We start from the raw sequence: 14,135 nt of genomic DNA, 5'->3' as shown, positions 1-14,135 counted from the left end.
ATTTACTTAGAAAATTGGTGATCTTGATTTCACCCACTCAATACGGTATATTTGTTAGTTTCTTTTATGCAGTCTACTTTATTGGTAAATAGCACAGCTGTTTAGTTCAGCATTTTCAGGACACAGCAACAACAACTGTGTACTTTGTATTTTAATGATAAATGTCTGTTCAATGGTGAAATATTTCAGTGATTTTATTTTATTTTTTATTTTGTTTTTGCCCCCATTTGACAATTTGCGAGTTGAATGCAGATTACTTGGAACCCTGATCTAAGACTGCAATGCTCACCTGTTGCAGCATACTACACCTGTCAGTTTTATACAGACAGGAAGACTTAGACCCTACTTGTGACAGTATGCCTCAGGCCACTGTGTATAGTAGACCCATCAGCACCCCTACAATTGCAGAACAAAATGCTGATGGGAAAAAGGGAAGCCCCCTCCCTCTCAACCATCTAGATGCAGCGATTTCATCTAGGCCACTGGCCCTGGCCATTGCTGCAGTAGCTGAGCTGCCAAGCTTGTGTGGTTATTGTACCAGGCAGATTTCCTGTGCCCACAAGATCACCAAGTCATACTAGCATATCTATTTGGGGGAGAACACCTTCCTAAATGGGACATCCAAAATGGAAAGGAGCCAAGTGATGTTCTGTGTCCAAAATGAATTGTGCACATCATGCAGGTCAGCTACAGTCTTTTAACAGCTATATACATGCATAATCAATACACTCAAATTGCACACGTTAATCCCAAAATGTACCCAAGTCTGGGAGTGTACAGAGTTAATTACTCAGGATCACATTCGCTGTTACTCATTGGAATATTAAAGCTGCTGACCATCAATCCATAAATGATGTTCTATAACTCAGTTCACACTGGCATCAGTCAGCATGCAGCTCTAGAGCAACCACTTGTAGGAACTTTCAGAGCAAAGAGTGCAAGCATCCACCACATGGACAAGCATCCACCACATGGACAAGCATCCACCACATGGACAAGCATCCACCACATGGACAAGCATCCACCACATGGACAAGCATCCACCACATGGACAAGCATCCACCACATGGACAAGCATCCACCACATGGACAAGCATCCACCACATGGACAAGCATCCACCACATGGACAAGCATCCACCACATGGACAAGCATCCACCACATGGACAAGCATCCACCACATGGACAAGCATCCACCACATGGACAAGCATCCACCACATGGACAAGCATCCACCACATGGACAAGCATCCACCACATGGACAAGCATCCACCACATGGACAAGCATCCACCACATGGACAAGCATCCACCACATGGACAAGCATCCACCACATGGACAAGCATCCACCACATGGACAAGCATCCACCACATGGACAAGCATCCACCACATGGACAAGCATCCACCACATGGACAAGCATCCACCACATGGACAAGCATCCACCACATGGACAAGCATCCACCACATGGACAAGCATCCACCACATGGACAAGCATCCACCACATGGACAAGCATCCACCACATGGACAAGCATCCACCACATGGACAAGCATCCACCACATGGACAAGCATCCACCACATGGACAAGCATCCACCACATGGACAAGCATCCACCACATGGACAAGCATCCACCACATGGACAAGCATCCACCACATGGACAAGCATCCACCACATGGACAAGCATCCACCACATGGACAAGCATCCACCACATGGACAAGCATCCACCACATGGACAAGCATCCACCACATGGACAAGCATCCACCACATGGACAAGCATCCACCACATGGACAAGCATCCACCACATGGACAAGCATCCACCACATGGACAAGCATCCACCACATGGACAAGCATCCACCACATGGACAAGCATCCACCACATGGACAAGCATCCACCACATGGACAAGCATCCACCACATGGACAAGCATCCACCACATGGACAAGCATCCACCACATGGACAAGCATCCACCACATGGACAAGCATCCACCACATGGACAAGCATCCACCACATGGACAAGCATCCACCACATGGACAAGCATCCACCACATGGACAAGCATCCACCACATGGACAAGCATCCACCACATGGACAAGCATCCACCACATGGACAAGCATCCACCACATGGACAAGCATCCACCACATGGACAAGCATCCACCACATGGACAAGCATCCACCACATGGACAAGCATCCACCACATGGACAAGCATCCACCACATGGACAAGCATCCACCACATGGACAAGCATCCACACATCATACCTACATGCAGCATTGCTACTTCAAGACATTTTCAGATGAGTGGTATAAAGGGAAACAAACGTGACATGCCAAAATTAAGTGTGGAGACCGCTATAACTGCATTACTACAACAGTACAGAGTACAAAAAGGTGTGAACATTAAATACGTTATTTAGAACTGCATTGCTGCCATTCTTCAGATCATTCTACATTTGAGGTACTTGACACGTTTGCACCAAGTCCTTCACATTTAGAAGTTGTTTTTATAGCAGTAGTGACATGTATTCATATATTTATTTCCCACATATGCCTCAATGCGCTCTGTTGTATTTGGTTGGTGCTAGGATAGGTCACAAATATTTTCCACTACTGGTAACTCAAGTTTATTTGGTTCAGAGCTCTATACAAGCTAAACAGTGTATACTCCCCTCCTACAGCAGCAGCGCTGCTGTTCCCACTGGTGATGCCACACTGTTGCACAGTGGCTTGTCATGCCATTGCCACCAACAATCGCTAGAAAAGTGCCACTGCAGGAGGAGAGTATACACTTTTTACATGGGGCACTGGATTAAGCAGTGGTTCTCCAGTAATGAGGAACCCCTTTAGAGTCCAAAATATTCTATTAAACTACTACAAGTATCCTAGTCAAAGGCAAATGAAAATCCCATTTGCCAAGGAGCTTCACGCAGTTTAGAGGCTTACATTAAGGTATGCAGACAAACAAAATTTCAACAGATGTGATCTGAAAACTACAAGATAAAGCTTGAAAATGCAATCAAGACGGCACGTTTCCAAGTTCAGATAGGAGATGGTACAGTGCTCAAGAACCTAGCCCTGCACTACCAAATGACAGGACCGCTTCACTTATTAACCCACCATGTCCAGTGTACACTCACTGGGGCAATGCAATATCATACAAAAACTGCCGTGTGCACTACTGGAAGGGATGGTGCTTAGGTTAGGATCCCAAACCTTCGTGAACCATAATACAAAGAACCTAGCACTCAACTTGATGCCTTTAGAGTGAGTTTTATTGTAGTGGTACACAATAAACGTTTCGGTCCTACACTTGGACCTTCGTCAGTAACTACATGTGAAAACATAACAAAATGTGACAGTGAAAATCATAACAAAATTAGGAGACATTTTACAAAAAAAGTATATACATAAATGCTGAGGAGAATATTTTGGCATCCATATCTACAATGGTCAAAATGTATAGCAGAGATATATGCTGGAGAGAAATCCTAAGTATCCAGGCTAGAGTGCTCCAAATATTTTAAGATAATTATTAAGAAGTGTGGGTCCCTCAGACCCCTTAGAACAGAGAGAGGTGAGGTACATACTGTGCTGCTGAATAGAGAGGAGATGAAAGGGTCGGAAGACACACAGTAGCGGCGTCTGTAGGTGTACAAACCAAGAACCCATGTGGAATTTAAGAAAATTGCATATCGGTAAGTGGGTATAGAAAAGGAGACATAAGGTGGATCATACCTTAAAACTGTAACACACAGGGACGGTACTATGGGTGTACAAAAAGAGAGAGAGACGCACCGTGGATGGTTATGAATGCCTCCTCATAGTGAGCAGGAAGATATGCTACACGCTGATGTGAGGATTACCTTATGGAGACCGTGGCTGGATATGGCGGGAGCAGACGCGGATTCCACCGCTGGTCTGCCGGTTTGAGGTAATATCGCCATTACATAGAGTTAGGGCGGGACTGACAGCGCTGGAGAGCCAATCGGCAACGGTGCCGCAGACCGGAAGTGACGTCGCGTTAGAATAGCCGCACAGTGCAGCTGTATACAGAGCTGTATGGCGTGGTGAGCGGAAGTGACGTCTGGTTGTCCGGGTAACCCGGTAAACACAGTCAGTGATAGCTGGTAGTGGAGGTGTAGCAGCGCTATGGAGTAGTGCTTCGAATCCTGCGGTAAAGAGGCGCTGTAGTGGAACCAGAGGCAGCATACAAGTGCGGAATACTAAGGAGTATTAAAAGATGAATGAGCCTAGGATAGCGGTGCCCAAGTGAAATATTGTGGTAGATAAACGAATTCCTTGGTGGTGGTGATCCTAGGTTCTATCCTTGTTACATGTGAGACGGTAGACAGATGTGAGTGGTAGGTTGGTCCAATATGACAAGCAGAAATGAGATAAATTTCAATATAGACGGTTCTAATGGCAAAAAGAGGAAAACAGAATTAGCCAACAGTAGATACATATTGCATTAATACATAGATAGTAAAATGGCTGGAGTCCGTATACATCTGTTGATAACACCATATGGTGGAGCAATCAACAGACAGCATAATTACATTGTTAGATAAAGGAGGCTAAATCGTAGTCTCTATTAAGTCCCAAGGGGTGAAGTGTCTCTAGGGTATGAATCCAAAACGCCTCCCGTCTTTTCAAACGGGCTACCCGGTCCCCACCCCTCCTGAATGGGGGGACATGCTCTATAACCTGGTACCGTAGCTGTGTGACAGTGTGGTCCTGGTTGTGGAAGTGAAGGGGAATGGGTAACAACAGGTTCTTACGGCGGATCGTTGATTTGTGTTTAGAGACACGATCCCTTATTGGTTGTGTAGTTTCCCCTACATATAAGAGTCCGCAAGGGCACTTGATTAGATATATCACCCATGACGAGGCACACGTAAAGAAATCTGGAATGCGGAATGACTTACCGGACCGAGGGTGGTGGAAGGACGAGCCTTTAAGGACATTATTACATTGGGCACAGTTAAGGCATGGGAAGGTCCCCATGCGTGGGTTCTGTAAGAACCGCTGGCGAGGTGTGGAAGTGTTTGTTCCCAGGTCTGCCCTGACCAGAGAATCCCTGAGATTAGGTGGACGTTTGAAGCAGGGAAGGAAAGGGTTCTGAAATTCGGGTATTGTAGGGTATCCCCTTGATAGCAGGTGCCAATGTTGGCGTATTGACCTATGTAGGATGTATGAAAACGGATGGTATGCATGAATGAACGGAATTCGGTTGGAGGCTCTGTTGGATCGTGGGGTGGGAGGAGCTGCGGCCCTTTCCAGTACCGAGGGTGGGTAACCCCGTTGGGAAAATTTGGTGGCCATCTCTTGGAGGCGCACTGGTTTAAGTTCTACGTCCGACACAATCCTGGAAACTCGTTGAAATTGTGATTTAGGAACTGAATTTTTGGTAGCCGGAGGGTGGAAGCTAGAAAAATGCAACAGACTGTTGCGGTCCGTACTTTTTGTATAGAGGTCGGTGGTGATTGTGCCGTCAGATTGCAAGATAACCAGGGTGTCCAGAAAATTAATCTGTGTAGTACTGTGTGACATTGTAAAAGAGATACCCGGCCAAGCTATGTTAAGCCATTCAAAGAGTGCCGTGAGGGCTTCCAACGAGCCCCCCCATATGCAGAATACATCATCGATGTAACGTTTCCACATGATGACGTTGTCACGAAACAGCGGGTGAGGGTAAATCAGACTCTCCTCAAAATCCGCCATATAACAGTTTGCATATGGGGGCGCTACGTTAGAGCCCATCGCGGTGCCACGGATCTGTAAATAAAAGTCATCCTGAAACAGAAAATAATTACGAGTGAGGATAATGGTAAGTAGATCGGTACACAACCGTATCTGGTCCGGTGAGAGACCGGATTGGGTCAGGAGTTTGTGGACAGAATTGATACCCTCAGTATGAGGGATGGATGTATACAGATCTTTTACATCCATCGTTACCAATATAGAATGTGCAGGAATGGGACAGATTTCCTTCAGTGTGCGGAGGAATGAGCCTGTATCCAGAATGAAGGATCTGGATGACCTAATCATTGGGGTAAGTATCTTTTCCAGGTAGATGGCCAATGGAGAAAGAATAGAGTCGGTAGACGCGACTATAGGCCTCCCCGGTGGTTTTTCTAGGTTCTTGTGAATCTTGGGAATAGTGTAGAACACTGGTGTGATAGGATGTAATTTCGTGAGAAAATTCCGTGTTTTTAGGTCCAAGACCCCTAATTCGGTATATTTAGCCAATGTGTCCGAAATGATTTGCCGAGTAGCAGATTGGGGATCATGTTGTAACCTAGTGTAGACGGTAGGGTTGTTAAGTTGGCGTCTTATTTCTAGAAGATAATCAGTTTTGTTCATTATGACAAGGGCACCCCCTTTGTCTGCGGGTTTGAAAATAAGATTACTGTCGTTCTGTAGGCCTCTTAGGGCTTGTCGTTCAATGGAGGAAAGATTAGAGGGAAAGAACAGTTTCCCCTTTCTGATGTCATCACATAGTGTTTTAAATGACTCCTTGACGAAGCCTATGAAAGACTCCATGGCGTGTGAGCCCTGTGGTGGTCTGAAATGGCTCTTAGTGTAAAGGCCTAGACTATGAGACGATAGAGGATTATCAGCTGGGGCTGTGGGAGGCTGATACCAGTGCGCCTCCAAGAGATGGCCACCAAATTTTCCCAACGGGGTTACCCACCCTCGGTACTGGAAAGGGCCGCAGCTCCTCCCACCCCACGATCCAACAGAGCCTCCAACCGAATTCCGTTCATTCATGCATACCATCCGTTTTCATACATCCTACATAGGTCAATACGCCAACATTGGCACCTGCTATCAAGGGGATACCCTACAATACCCGAATTTCAGAACCCTTTCCTTCCCTGCTTCAAACGTCCACCTAATCTCAGGGATTCTCTGGTCAGGGCAGACCTGGGAACAAACACTTCCACACCTCGCCAGCGGTTCTTACAGAACCCACGCATGGGGACCTTCCCATGCCTTAACTGTGCCCAATGTAATAATGTCCTTAAAGGCTCGTCCTTCCACCACCCTCGGTCCGGTAAGTCATTCCGCATTCCAGATTTCTTTACGTGTGCCTCGTCATGGGTGATATATCTAATCAAGTGCCCTTGCGGACTCTTATATGTAGGGGAAACTACACAACCAATAAGGGATCGTGTCTCTAAACACAAATCAACGATCCGCCGTAAGAACCTGTTGTTACCCATTCCCCTTCACTTCCACAACCAGGACCACACTGTCACACAGCTACGGTACCAGGTTATAGAGCATGTCCCCCCATTCAGGAGGGGTGGGGACCGGGTAGCCCGTTTGAAAAGACGGGAGGCGTTTTGGATTCATACCCTAGAGACACTTCACCCCTTGGGACTTAATAGAGACTACGATTTAGCCTCCTTTATCTAACAATGTAATTATGCTGTCTGTTGATTGCTCCACCATATGGTGTTATCAACAGATGTATACGGACTCCAGCCATTTTACTATCTATGTATTAATGCAATATGTATCTACTGTTGGCTAATTCTGTTTTCCTCTTTTTGCCATTAGAACCGTCTATATTGAAATTTATCTCATTTCTGCTTGTCATATTGGACCAACCTACCACTCACATCTGTCTACCGTCTCACATGTAACAAGGATAGAACCTAGGATCACCACCACCAAGGAATTCGTTTATCTACCACAATATTTCACTTGGGCACCGCTATCCTAGGCTCATTCATCTTTTAATACTCCTTAGTATTCCGCACTTGTATGCTGCCTCTGGTTCCACTACAGCGCCTCTTTACCGCAGGATTCGAAGCACTACTCCATAGCGCTGCTACACCTCCACTACCAGCTATCACTGACTGTGTTTACCGGGTTACCCGGACAACCAGACGTCACTTCCGCTCACCACGCCATACAGCTCTGTATACAGCTGCACTGTGCGGCTATTCTAACGCGACGTCACTTCCGGTCTGCGGCACCGTTGCCGATTGGCTCTCCAGCGCTGTCAGTCCCGCCCTAACTCTATGTAATGGCGATATTACCTCAAACCGGCAGACCAGCGGTGGAATCCGCGTCTGCTCCCGCCATATCCAGCCACGGTCTCCATAAGGTAATCCTCACATCAGCGTGTAGCATATCTTCCTGCTCACTATGAGGAGGCATTCATAACCATCCACGGTGCGTCTCTCTCTCTTTTTGTACACCCATAGTACCGTCCCTGTGTGTTACAGTTTTAAGGTATGATCCACCTTATGTCTCCTTTTCTATACCCACTTACCGATATGCAATTTTCTTAAATTCCACATGGGTTCTTGGTTTGTACACCTACAGACGCCGCTACTGTGTGTCTTCCGACCCTTTCATCTCCTCTCTATTCAGCAGCACGGTATGTACCTCACCTCTCTCTGTTCTAAGGGGTCTGAGGGACCCACACTTCTTAATAATTATCTTAAAATATTTGGAGCACTCTAGCCTGGATACTTAGGATTTCTCTCCAGCATATATCTCTGCTATACATTTTGACCATTGTAGATATGGATGCCAAAATATTCTCCTCAGCATTTATGTATATACTTTTTTTGTAAAATGTCTCCTAATTTTGTTATGATTTTCACTGTCACATTTTGTTATGTTTTCACATGTAGTTACTGACGAAGGTCCAAGTGTAGGACCGAAACGTTTATTGTGTACCACTACAATAAAACTCACTCTAAAGGCATCAAGTTGAGTGCTAGGTTCTTTGTATTATGGGGCAATGCAATGACACCAAGCCTCACAAGCTACTTACACAAGAACAAGGTCTGACTTTCTCTATAAGGCTACTTTCACACTAACGTCGGTACGGGGCCGTCGCGCTGCGTCAGCCCGACGTACCGACGCATACTGTGCAAGCGCCGCACAACGGGGGCAGCGGATGCTGCTTTTCCACGCATCCGCTTCCCCATTGTGAGGTGCGGGGAGGTGGGGGCGGAGTTCCGGCCGCGCATGCGCAGTCGGAAATGGCGGACCGTCGGCACAAAAAACGTTACATGTAACGTTTTTTGCTGCCGGCGGTCCGCCACAACACAACGCAACCGTCGGTTGCGACGTGTGTCAATACGTCGCAATGCGTCGCTAATGTTAGTCTATGGGGAAAAAACGCATCCTGCAGACGACTTTGCAGGATGCGTTTTTTCGCCAAAAAATCGCATTGCGACGTATGCAAAAAAACGCTAGTGTGAAAGTAGCCTAAGGCTCGAGTAGCTCCTGACACGAGAACAGGTGCCATGTGGGCACATTTTACCATCCGTTCTATGATCACTGGCAAATAGAATAGGTCATAGTTAGTTCAAGTCAATGGACCCAGTCAGGCTTGGAGGCAATACAGACACAATGCATTTTGTCTGAATGAAGCCCAATAATGGTGTCAGAATGACTAATACTGACATGAAAATTAGCATTTGATACAAAAGTTCTCATCAAGTGGTATAAATCATTATAACACTGTTCTAATATGATTTTCAAAATAAGTACAGCATTGTCCTCAGGTCCATTTAGTAACATATGCAGCATGACTCATACCATGGTGGAAGCATGATTAAACCCATTACAAGCTAATGGGGTCTGGCCAGCGCTTATGTGGTCCTTGTGATAAGCCCCAGTAATTCATTCAGTTCCTAAGGTTATAGTCACATGCAGTGTTTTCATGCAGATAAGCTGATTGCCCTGCTCTATTGCCCTGTTCCTGTGTGGGCAGACCTCACTAGGGCACAATGGTGACGAATCATTACTGTTACCCTGTACGTGTGGTATATGAGTTGTCAGTGACCCATGTGTGGGCAGACATCACTAGGGCACAATGGTGACGAATCATTACTGTTACCCTGTACGTGTGGTATATGAGTTGTCAGTGACCCATGTGTGGGCAGACATCACTAGGGCACAATGGTGACGCGTCATCACTGTCGCCCTGTACATGTGGTATACGAGTTGTCAGTGACCCATGTGTGGGCAGACCTCACTAGGGCACAATGGTGACGCGTCATTACTGTCGCCCTGTACATGTGGTATACGAGTTGTCAGTGACCCATGTGTGGGCAGACCTCACTAGGGCACAATGGTGACGAATCATTACTGTTACCCTGTACGTGTGGTATATGAGTTGTCAGTGACCCATGTGTGGGCAGACATCACTAGGGCACAATGGTGACGCGTCATCACTGTCGCCCTGTACATGTGGTATACGAGTTGTCAGTGACCCATGTGTGGGCAGACCTCACTAGGGCACAATGGTGACGCGTCATTACTGTCGCCCTGTACATGTGGTATACGAGTTGTCAGTGACCCATGTGTGGGCAAACCTCACTAGGGCACAATGGTGACGCGCCATCACTGTCGCCCTGTACATGTGGTATATAGGTTGTAGGCACAGAACTTGGAGTTTCTTACTGTGTCACCCACTTTCCGGGCGCACATATATAGCAGACGGCACATGTGTGACATGGCATTGCCAGTGGGCAGACCTCACCACGACATGCACACTTGTGGATTCACCACAGGTGAGGTATAGATGGCACTGCCTGGGCAGCCTGTGTCAGCCCTGCAGCCAGTGCCTCCCAGCACAATCCCCCGGCCATGGCGCTGCTGCGGTGCCCGGGGAGCCTGGCAGCAGTGCGGCTCACACCAGGAGTGTAAACAAGTGAAGTTGCTGCTCCCGGCCTCCACCCCCGAGCTGTGGAGCCTCCGCCAGCAGCCTGCGCTCCCGCCTCCCCATTCCTCAGCTCACATTGCAGGAGCCGTGGACGGGGGGGCAGTGTGCGGCTCTGGAGTTCCACGACGCTGGCGCTCTACCCACTGGCACAGACACCAGTGGTGGCAGCAGGAGCCCGGCGGACCGCACACGTGGAGAGGGCACCGCCGCCACCAGCTGCTGCACGGGCTGTTCCTAAAAAGCAGGAGCTGGCAGCTGCCCGGAGGGGCTCCATGTCACTCAGGACAGCGAGCCGTGAGGGGAGCAGCAGGCGGTGACCGGCCTGCAGCACGCGGGACTCCCGGGCCACAGCCGCACAAACTTCAGCGCACACCGTTATGTACAGTACCTGCTGCAGGCTCGTGTCCGGGGCCCGGGCTCTCACACGAGCGTCCCCTACTTTACACTTCTTGTGGCCAACTCCAGCTAGTGGCAGCAGTGAGCGCAGAGCGGCTGCCAATCAGCAGTGTCCGACCGTACCGCGGGAGGTCGTGCGTGTATTATCCCATGGAGTCCGCGCCGCACAGCGCTCTGCTCTGGTCCTGCGCTCGGCTCAGCTGACTCCGTCCTCAGGATGCGATCCTGCCACCTCCCCCCGCTCTCAGCCCCGGCCTTATAAGCCCTCCCCTCGGCTCACTAGTGATCGGGAGCGAGCGCGGGGTGGAAGTGCGTGCACAAGGCAGGAGCCCGGGCTGCCGGGGGCGCAGGGTATCCGGGCGGGCAGAGTGCGGGGCTTAGTGGGCAGGAGCCCGGGCTGCCGGGGGCGCAGGGTATCCGGGCGGGCAGAGTGCGGGGCTTAGTGGGCAGGAGCCCGGGCTGCCGGGGGCGCAGGGTATCCGGGCGGGCTGAGTGCGGGGCTTAGTGGGCAAGAGCCCGGGCTGCCGGGGGCGCAGGGTATCCGGGCGGGCAGAGTGCGGGGCTTAGTGGGCAGGAGCCCGGGCTGCCGGGGGCGCAGGGTATCCGGGCGGGCAGAGTGCGGGGCTTAGTGGGCAGGAGCCCGGGCTGCCGGGGGCGCAGGGTATCCGGGCGGGCTGAGTGCGGGGCTTAGTGGGCAGGAGCCCGGGCTGCCGGGGGCGCAGGGTATCCGGGCGGGCTGAGTGCGGGGCTTAGTGGGTAGGAGCCCGGGCTGCCGGGGGCGCAGGGTATCCGGGCGGGCTGAGTGCGGGGCTTAGTGGGCAGGAGCCCGGGCTGCCGGGGGCGCAGGGTATCCGGGCGGGCTGAGTGCGGGGCTTAGTGGGTAGGAGCCCGGGCTGCCGGGGGCGCAGGGTATCCGGGCGGGCTGAGTGCGGGGCTTAGTGGGCAGGAGCCCGGGCTGCCGGGGGCGCAGGGTATCCGGGCGGGCTGAGTGCGGGGCTTAGTGGGCAGGAGCCCGGGCTGCCGGGGGCGCAGGGTGTCCGGGCGGGCTGAGTGCGGGGCTTAGTGGGTAGGAGCCCGGGCTGCCGGGGACGCAGGGTATCCGGGCGGGCTGAGTGCGGGGCTTAGTGGGCAGGAGCCCGGGCTGCCGGGGGCGCAGGGTATCCGGGCGGGCTGAGTGCGGGGCTTAGTGGGCAGGAGCCCGGGCTGCCGGGGGCGCAGGGTATCCGGGCGGGCTGAGTGCGGGGCTTAGTGGGCAGGAGCCCGGGCTGCCGGGGGCGCAGGGTATCCGGGCGGGCTGAGTGCGGGGCTTAGTGGGCAGGAGCCCGGGCTGCCAGGGGCGCAGGGTATCCCCGGGCGGGGCTTAGTGGGCAGGAGCCCGGGCTGCCGGGGGCGCAGGGTATCCGGGCGGGCTGAGTGCGGGGCTTAGTGGGCAGGAGCCCGGGCTGCCGGGGGCGCAGGGTATCCGGGCGGGCTGAGTGCGGGGCTTAGTGGGCAGGAGCCCGGGCTGCCGGGGGCGCAGGGTATCCGGGCGGGCAGAGTGCGGGGCTTAGTGGGCAGGAGCCCGGGCTGCCGGGGGCGCAGGGTATCCGGGCGGGCTGAGTGCGGGGCTTAGTGGGCAGGAGCCCGGGCTGCCGGGGGCGCAGGGTATCCGGGCGGGCTGAGTGCGGGGCTTAGTGGGACCCCACACACTTTCAGGCTATGTGCTCAGTTTTTTTGGAGCAGAAACTTAGAGAAAACTCTCCCAAATTCTCCTCAAAGCTTTGCGGCTGGGCTCAGTGGCTATGTGCACGCAGTGGGCCCCAGTCATTGAAGCTTTAATGTAAAAAGTTTTGAAAGTTGCATAATTTTGGCATAACTTTGAAGTTGCACTCAAATTTAGCGACTTTTGGCGTTTTCACGCCATTCCTTCCCATCTCTGACAAAGTGGGTAGAGGTGGGATGGGAAGGGGACATGGTGGACACCACTCGTCAGGTTCATGATGGAGGACAGGACACCAGAAGTGTCTCCAAACCCCCAAACAGGCGACAAGCCATCAATTATAGTTTTTCTTAAAGTGAACCTGTCATGTCATTTTTAGCATCTAAACTGTCCCCAGTGTGTTAGTGGTGCAACACAACGCGTTTTTTAAATCAAAATTGGTGGTGTAGTCATGTGCAAAAATCACTTTATATAGTTATAGTGTACCTTCTCATTAAGTCATATGGGTGTGTTTCATTCCGTTCAATCATGGTTGTCGCTGTCCACACAATTTGAATGATGTTCCCAATGTTGCGCCAACATCACTGGAATCTGCTTTGAAATCCCACGCTTGTTCAGTGTGTACCGTGGAGTCACGCTTGCTCAGTGTGTACCGTGGAGTCGCGCTTGCTCAGTGTGTACCGTGGAGTCGTGCTTGTTCAGTGTGTACCTTGTAGTCATTCTTGTTCAGTGTGTACCGTGGAGTCACGCTTGCTCAGTGTGTACCATGGAGTCGCGCTTACTCAGTGTGTATCATGGAGTCGCGCTTGCTCAGTGTTTACCATGGATTCACGCTTGTTCAGTGTGTACCGTGGAGTCGCGCTTAGTGTGTACTGTGGAGTCGCGCTTGTTCAGTGCATATCGTGGAGCCGCGCTTGCTCAGCGTGTACCGTGGAGTCACGCTTGCTCAGTGTGTGCCGTGGAGTTGTGCTTGCTCAGTGTGTACTGTGGAAGTCGCGCTTACTCAGTGTGTACAGTGGAGTCACGCTTGTTCAGTGTGTACCGTGGAGTCGTGCTTGTTCAGTGTGTACCTTGTAGTCATTCTTGTTCAGTGTGTACCGTGGAGTCACGCTTGTTCAGTGTGTACCGTGGAGTCGCGCTTACTCAGTGTGTATCATGGAGTCGCGCTTGCTCAGTGTTTACCATGGATTCACGCTTGTTCAGTGTGTACCGTGGAGTCTCGCTTACTCAGTGTGTACTGTGGAGTCACGCTTGTTCAGTGCAAATCGTGGAGCCGCACTTGCTTAGTGTGTACTGTGGAGTCACGCTTGTTCAGTCTGTACCGTGGAGTTGCG

General features: G+C 50.9%; 1 protein-coding gene across 2 annotated transcripts in view; it reads right to left on the bottom strand.

The window, feature by feature from the left end:
- GRB10 (growth factor receptor bound protein 10) overlaps positions 1–11,339 on the bottom strand; it is a 469,634-nt gene extending 458,295 nt beyond the window's left edge. For both annotated transcript variants that reach the window (XM_077269359.1, XM_077269360.1), the window contains exon 1: positions 11,095–11,339. The gene's annotated coding sequence lies outside the window, so the exon portion shown is untranslated. The remainder of the gene's footprint in view (positions 1–11,094) is intronic.
- Positions 11,340–14,135: the final 2,796 nt, after the last annotated feature.

Source organism: Ranitomeya variabilis, chromosome 6 (assembly GCF_051348905.1).
Source record: "Ranitomeya variabilis isolate aRanVar5 chromosome 6, aRanVar5.hap1, whole genome shotgun sequence".
Lineage (NCBI taxonomy): Eukaryota > Metazoa > Chordata > Amphibia > Anura > Dendrobatidae > Ranitomeya > Ranitomeya variabilis.
This window is presented reverse-complemented; position numbering and strand designations above follow the sequence as displayed.